The sequence below is a fragment of the Anopheles stephensi genome, unplaced genomic scaffold (genome assembly GCF_013141755.1).
Source record: "Anopheles stephensi strain Indian unplaced genomic scaffold, UCI_ANSTEP_V1.0 ucontig386, whole genome shotgun sequence".
Classification (NCBI taxonomy): domain Eukaryota; kingdom Metazoa; phylum Arthropoda; class Insecta; order Diptera; family Culicidae; genus Anopheles; species Anopheles stephensi.
Genome location: NW_023405331.1, coordinates 54,884 through 62,500, shown reverse-complemented (window position 1 = coordinate 62,500; position 7,617 = coordinate 54,884).

The window sequence follows — 7,617 nt, the reverse complement described above, 5'->3', positions numbered from 1 at the left end:
TGGTCCGGGGGTGAAATTTTTTTTTCACGAGATTTTGATGAAAATGGCTTCGGAACGCGTTTCTAATAATGAAAAGTGAAACCAAACAGTATTTGCGAAGAAAAAATTGTCCTATGAAAAAATCACTTTTTCTTAGGGTACGGGTCAAAAATTTTCTAAGTCCCAAAAAATCACATATTCTCGAATATCTCGAAAACTACTTATCGGACAGGGGTCAACCAAGGTGTTTTAGAAAGGTCTTTACAAGCTCTATTTAATGAGCCATAGCGACTTTCAAGTGATTTTTTGACACTTTTTCGCATATCGGCATCCTTGGTTCCCATACTGGCCATAGGCCATAGGGCACCGAACGGCCAACTTTTGGTCCGGGGGTGAAATTTTTTTTTCACGAGATTTTGATGAAAATGGCTTCGGAACGCGTTTCTAATAATGAAAAGTGAAACCAAACAGTATTTGCGAAGAAAAAATTGTCCTATGAAAAAATCACTTTTTCTTAGGGTACGGGTCAAAAATTTTCTAAGTCCCAAAAAATCACATATTCTCGAATATCTCGAAAACTACTTATCGGACAGGGGTCAACCAAGGTGTTTTAGAAAGGTCTTTACAAGCTCTATTTAATGAGCCATAGCGACTTTCAAGTGATTTTTTGACACTTTTTCGCATATCGGCATCCTTGGTTCCCATACTGGCCATAGGCCATAGGGCACCGAACGGCCAACTTTTGGTCCGGGGGTGAAATTTTTTTTTCACGAGATTTTGATGAAAATGGCTTCGGAACGCGTTTCTAATAATGAAAAGTGAAACCAAACAGTATTTGCGAAGAAAAAATTGTCCTATGAAAAAATCACTTTTTCTTAGGGTACGGGTCAAAAATTTTCTAAGTCCCAAAAAATCACATTTTCTCGAATATCTCGAAAACTACTTATCGGACAGGGGTCAACCAAGGTGTTTTAGAAAGGTCTCAACAAGCTCTAAATAATGGGCCATAGCGACTTTTTAGTGATTTTTTGACAAATTTTGTCATATCGGCATCCCGAGTTCCCATACTGGCCATAGGCCATGGGGCCCCGAACGAAAAAATTTTGGTCCGAGGGTCAAAATTTTTTTTCTCATAAATTTGTTCAAAACGCCGTCGGAACGCGCCTTAGATCATGAAAAGTGAAAAGAAACAGTATTTTGCAAAAGTTGGGGTGGCCTATGACTTACATGGCCACGTCCTAGGTCCGAGTTCCCGAGGTCGTGTTCTTCAGTGGCGGAAAAAAATGGCCACTTGTGGGAGATGCAAAATGTTCATTTTGTATTATAGGGGACACACTATCGAAGCGAAAATTTCAGAAATGGCCTAAAACGTGAAGAAATGATGGGGTATGTACGAAAAGAAGGTTTTTATGGTCAAACGGTGAAAATTTTTTTTTATGAAAAATTTTGGTCTCCCACCGTTCATGAATTTCTAGGACCAAAAATCGAAAAATTTGAAAACTTCACGATCGAAAGGGAAACGCATATGTGGTGTTCCTAGGTGTGTACGGTGTACGAAAAACGGGTTCACGATGAGATATCAGGCAAATAAGTGGACCTAAAGTGAGTTATACGGGTAAGACGAGGTGTCCAAAGACCGAAATAGGGGTACCAACTGAGAACGAAATGAAGGTCCCCGAAGTCGCCATACAAGTTATAGGAGGTGTCCAAAGTACGAAAAGAGTTCCATATTCGGCTGTTCCTACTATATGGTTCCCTGATTGCTGCTCCAAGGAGTAGTGAGGAAGTGTCCAAAGGTCTGTTGGGGGTATCGAGGTGATACCCTCGACGGACAATATGCACGAAAAGTGGTTCGATGATCTATCCTGTAGGTCGTACGGCAGCCATACCCGGCTGGAAGTACCGCGGTAATTCCGCAATAAAACGTTCGCCAGACGAACAAACAAATTGAATTAGCTCATCGTAGTGTACGGAAACGAAACGAAAATGTAAGGTGATTAGGGATCCGGGAGCAATCTCGCGATCCCATGGTTCGGTGTAAGAAATGATACGAAGTGTTCATAAGTCTCCTCTGGAGGCAGAACCATCGTAGCAAAGTTCGGGAACCCAAGGGTCACAAAAACTCGTAGGACGATATCCACGAATAATCGGGGACTTGTGGGGACTACCGTGCCCTGACAAGTCAACTACACCTTAACTGGTGATGGTCGTCCTACGGGGACCTGCGGGGAACAAAAGGGTCACTAAAACTCGTAGGACAATATCTCCGAATAATCGGGGACTTGTGGGGACCACCGTGCCCTGACAAGTCAACTACACCTTAACTGGTGATGGTTGTCCTACGGGGACCTGCCGGGAACCCAAGGGTCACAAAAACTCGTAGGACGATATCCACGAATAATCGGGGACTTGTGGGGACTACCGTGCCCTGACAAGTCAACTACACCTTAACTGGTGATGGTCGTCCTACGGGGACCTGCGGGGAGCAAAAGGAGTCAGAAACAATCGTAGGACGATATCCACGAATAATCGGGGACTTGTGGGGACTACCGTGCCCTGACAAGTCAACTACACCTTAACTGGTGATGGTCGTCCTACGGGGACCTTCAGGGAGCCGCAGTAAGTCGCAGGTCGTATGCGAGCCTTGATTGGTCCTGTTGGGGGCGTGCGGGGTGTAATGCCTCGGTACGTCAAATGTTGGTGTACGATGTACATCGATAATCTGACATCCTCCTGAACAACCTTTGCTCGTGTGGTTATTGGCGCTGTGGAGTCGGTGTACTGCCGCAGGTCAATGAGAGTGGTCACAACAAAGATTGTGTCACCTGATGAACGTAGAAAGAGAGTCTGCGGGGACTGGTGCCCTGGTAGACAAAAAATATCGAACAAGCAATTGACGAAGACGAATTCTGGTTGATCCTACCAGTAATATACGCTTGTCTCAAAGGTTAAGCCATGCATGTCTAAGTACAAACATAAATGAATGTGAAACCGCATAAGGCTCAGTACAACAGCCATAATTCACAAGATCATCCACCCATCAGTTACTTGGATAACTGTGGAAAAGCCAGAGCTAATACATGCAACATGCCGGGACCGCTGTCCGCTTGCGGGCGGTGGAACTGGTGCACTTATTAGTAAAACCAATCGCCTCCGGGCGGCTTGAGTTGAAGTCTGGATAAGGATGCCGATCGTATGGTCGCTTGACCGACGACAGATCTTGCAAATGTCTGCCCTATCAACTATTGATGGTAGTGTAGAGGACTACCATGGTTGCGACGGGTAACGGGGAATCAGGGTTCGATTCCGGAGAGGGAGCCTGAGAAATGGCTACCACATCCAAGGAAGGCAGCAGGCGCGTAAATTACCCAATCCCGGCACGGGGAGGTAGTGACGAGAAATAACAATATGGACCTCTCTAACGATGGTCCATAATTGGAATGAATTGAGCATAAATCCTTCAATAAGGATCAAGTGGAGGGCAAGTCTGGTGCCAGCAGCCGCGGTAATTCCAGCTCCACTAGCGTATATTAAAGTTGTTGCGGTTAAAACGTTCGAAGTTGATTCCCCGTCCAGACACGCGACCGCCGCGGGCGCCCGGCACACGCCGGATACGTTCGTGCGCGAGCTCGCGGCTGCGACTCACAATGGTGTGCCTGGGCGTCAACCTCGTGATCGGTCGGGCACGTCCCGAGCCGGTGCGTGGTGCCCGGGCAGCTCCCATTTACCTTGAACAAATTAGAGTGCTTCAAGCAGGCTAGTACAAAAGCGTCCACACCCGCCCAGGGTTGGCGTTGGCCGAGAATAATCTTGCATGGAATAATGGAACATGACCTCGGTCTGAGTCTTTTGGTTGGTTTTGTATAGACCCAGAGGTAATGATTAACAGAAGTAGTTGGGGGCATTGGTATTACGGCGCGAGAGGTGAAATTCGTAGACCGTCGTAGGACCAACTGAAGCGAAAGCGTTTGCCATGGATGCTTTCATTAATCAAGAACGAAAGTTAGAGGATCGAAGGCGATTAGATACCGCCCTAGTTCTAACCGTAAACGATGCCAATCAGCAATTGGGAGACGCTACTACATTCGGTGCTCTCAGTAGCTTCCGGGAAACCAAAATCGGGTTCCGGGGGAAGTATGGTTGCAAAGTTGAAACTTAAAGGAATTGACGGAAGGGCACCACAAGAAGTGGAGCTTGCAGAGGCGTTTGACAGTTGACAGCGAACGGTGGTGTTTCCGTGAGCTGCGCAAAAAATTGTCGAAAAAAGGTGAAAAAAGTGTTTAAATTCTTTACAGAGTGCTTTAAAAGTGATAAAAAGGCGTTTGTTATCATTTGGAAGTGAATTTGGACCAAAAAACTGGAAAAAACAGTGAAAGTGTGGTATAAACAAAACCCCATACATTTTGTATGGAGGGGGTTTTTCACTGATTTGGCGGCTCTAAGCAACCGTTTTAGATGCGGTTTTCGCTGAAAACGCAAGACTGGGAGCCAATTTAGTCTTTTCGACGGAAAAACGGTGGATGCCGGTGGTCTGTACGCGGAAAAAACTGTAAAAAACATTCCGGCTATAGAAGAAGAAGAAGAAGAAGAAACTGTTTCTTGAAGCGTGCAGAAAAAGTGTCCGGATCTAATCGGAAGTGGTTTAAATCGTTAGATCGTGTCGTGATTAGTGGGTACAAGTGAATACAGACCGAAAATCGGTCCATTTGGGCCGGAAAAAAGTGTGGGGAAAATCCAGATTGTGACGTTTCCACGTGGCGTCTTGTTCCGGATCTCACTTTTTTCACCCAATACGCAACGGATCTGGACGCATGTGGTGTTAAAAGAAGCGGAAAAGTGCCAGCTAGTGAAATAGTGCAAAAAACCGGAAAGAAAACGGTGAAAAATAACCAAAAAAAGTGCATTTATAGTGGTGACAAAAATTTGACATTGGACATGTCCCATGACCCATGGGACAAAAATAAATTCCCATGGGACAAAAAAAATTCTGACATTAGTGAAAATTTTTTCAATTAAGAAAAAGTGTGTCATAAAATCGTGTAAACCAGTGGAGATTATTCAGAAAACTCTATAATAATTTTCGGGACATCTTGATAATTTTCCTGCCACCCATTTCCCCCCCGCACCCCGACCGAAAGGGAAAAAAATCCCTTAATAAGGGAAAATAAGGAATTGGGCGGGAAAATTCGAAAAGTGTACGGAAAATTCTAAAAACCGGTGGAAAGTGTTGAGAAAAATCATATGCAACTTTTGGTGGTGATACGAGGTGTCCCCGCTCCCCATACCCCCCCTCCCCCTTCGTCCGAGCGCCGACGAGCGCCTTAATAAGGGAAATAGTGAGCGGAAATTTTTTAAATAAGTACGGAAAATTCCGGGGTGTGGTTTTTCCCGTATAACGTGAGGAGGACAAATTTTTCAAGGAGTTTCTGGGGCCCACCGCAAACCCCACTTCCCCCCACCCTCGCCTGAATATTGGCAAACTTTCAAAAAGGGGGATATTTAGGGGAAATTCAGTGCGAGTGCGTGAAAATTTGTATGGTGTGTGTCCGAAGCCCCTCCGCCCCCCCACCTGCAACGGGAAACCATCCCAAACCGTGGAGACTTGGGTGGTAGGACAGGCGACGAACCTGCTAAGTGTTAGCGAGCAGGAAATCTTCCCGGTTTTCGTCATCTGGCGGGAGATGACGTAAATAGCGGATAGTTTGCGCCCATCAACTCAAGATGGGATCAGACACCGACAACGGGGAGTCGGAATCTGATGTTCCGGTTGTTCCGGAATCACTGAAGAAGGCGGTGGTGAAGAAACGGCGTATAGGTGAGCCACCTCTTCAGCCACGAGTGGTGTTGGAGCCGATTGAGGTTTCACCAAGAACAATGGCGGCTTTCCATGGCACGACGCCACAGGAACCAGTGGCAACCAGCGAGGAGAATAATTCGGGTTTGCCGGCCTCCGCCGTCCCGATGGTGGTGGTTCTCTCCTCCCCCGAGCCAACCTCTTTAGAGGAAGAGATGCGGGAGGAGAATGGCTCACGGAGGACCGCAGCCACTACACCACCGATTCCGTCACCACGCAGGGTGACCTCACCGGAAGCAACGGCTGCTACCGTTCGACCAGTGAATTCGAATGGGGCGCCGGAGGGATCGCACCAGCTCATCGAGAGACTGTTGCAGAAGCTGGAAACGATGACCGAGAGGCTGACCCAAGTGACGGAGAGGCTGGAAGCCAGCGACCAGGAGAATAAAGTTCTTAGGCGAGAGCTTGAACTCTATAGGATGGGGACACGGACGGTGTCGGAGATGTACTCCTCCGCGGTTGGTACGGGCTTGGGAAACCAAGCGGTATCCCAGCCTGGACCCAGTAAGAAGACCGTTAAGCGGTCTCAAAAGCGCACGAGGGCACTGACCCGTGAGACAAGCGGTCCTGCCCACCATCGGTTGCTGGAGTTGCAGGACCAATTGCGCGCTGAAGCGGAAAAGGAAAGGCAGCAGCAGCAGAGACCGGGGCGTGAAGCAGTCCGCCCTCAGCCGCAGCAGCTGTCTTATCGGGACGTCCTGTCACCTGGGTGGCAAACGGTTGGGCAGAGGCCTCCGAGGCAGCCTCAGCAACAACAGCGGCCCCAGCCGCCAAAGGCACCCCAACGTTTCCCCCAACCAGCCCAACGGACAAGTAGGAGACGACCAGACGCCATACTGGTGATACCGGCACCAGGCGTGAGCTTTGCCGATATGTATCGACCGATCCGGACCGCCTCTGCGCTAGAGGATGCGCAGAAATACATCCGGATTGGAAAGAGGACCCCAAAGGGCAACCTGCGGATGGACCTCACGCGCGAGGTCGACTCGCTTGCGCTGCGTGATCGTATCCAGGCAGTTCTTGGCGATAAAGGGACGGTCAAGGTGGTCACGGAGATGGCTGAGGTCATTGTCCGCAATGTGGACCATCTGACCGAGGAAGCCACAATCAAAGAGGCCCTGAAGTCGGCACTGAAGAAAGAGCCGACAGTGGCCTCGATCCGTATGTGGGAGCTGCCTGACGCTACCAAGCGGGCACGCCTTCGTCTGCCGCGGGCGGAAGCGGAGGCTATCATGAGCAGGACTGACCCCCTGCTCATCGACTACTCCGCCTGCAGGGTGGAGAGGGTGCCGAGGCTGGACGCTTCGATGCGTCGTTGCTTCCGCTGTCTCGAGCGAGGCCATTTGGCGGCCTACTGCACAGGGGTGGACCGCAGCAACTGCTGTATACGGTGTGGTGAGGCCGGTCATCGTGCGGCTGCATGCAAGCAGGAGGTGCGATGCATCAAGTGTGGTGGCCCTCATCGAATCGCCGCCTACAACTGCATTGGAGGAGGACGGCCTCAGTTGTGATGGCCCTAAGACTGCAGGTCCTCCAGCTAAATGCCAACCGGAGTAGAAGTGCCCAAGACCTGGCACTCAACACTATGAGGACGGAACGAGCTGATGTATTGGTGATGTGCGAGCTGTGCTCGGTCCCGGAGAACAACGCAAACTGGGTGGTAGATCGCGATAACAAGGTGGCGATTGTCGTGAGCGGTAGAACCCATCCAGTGCAACGCGTACGCAGTACGTGCTTCTCCGGCATCGTAGCGGCGGACGTAGCAGGCATTACCATCATCGCCT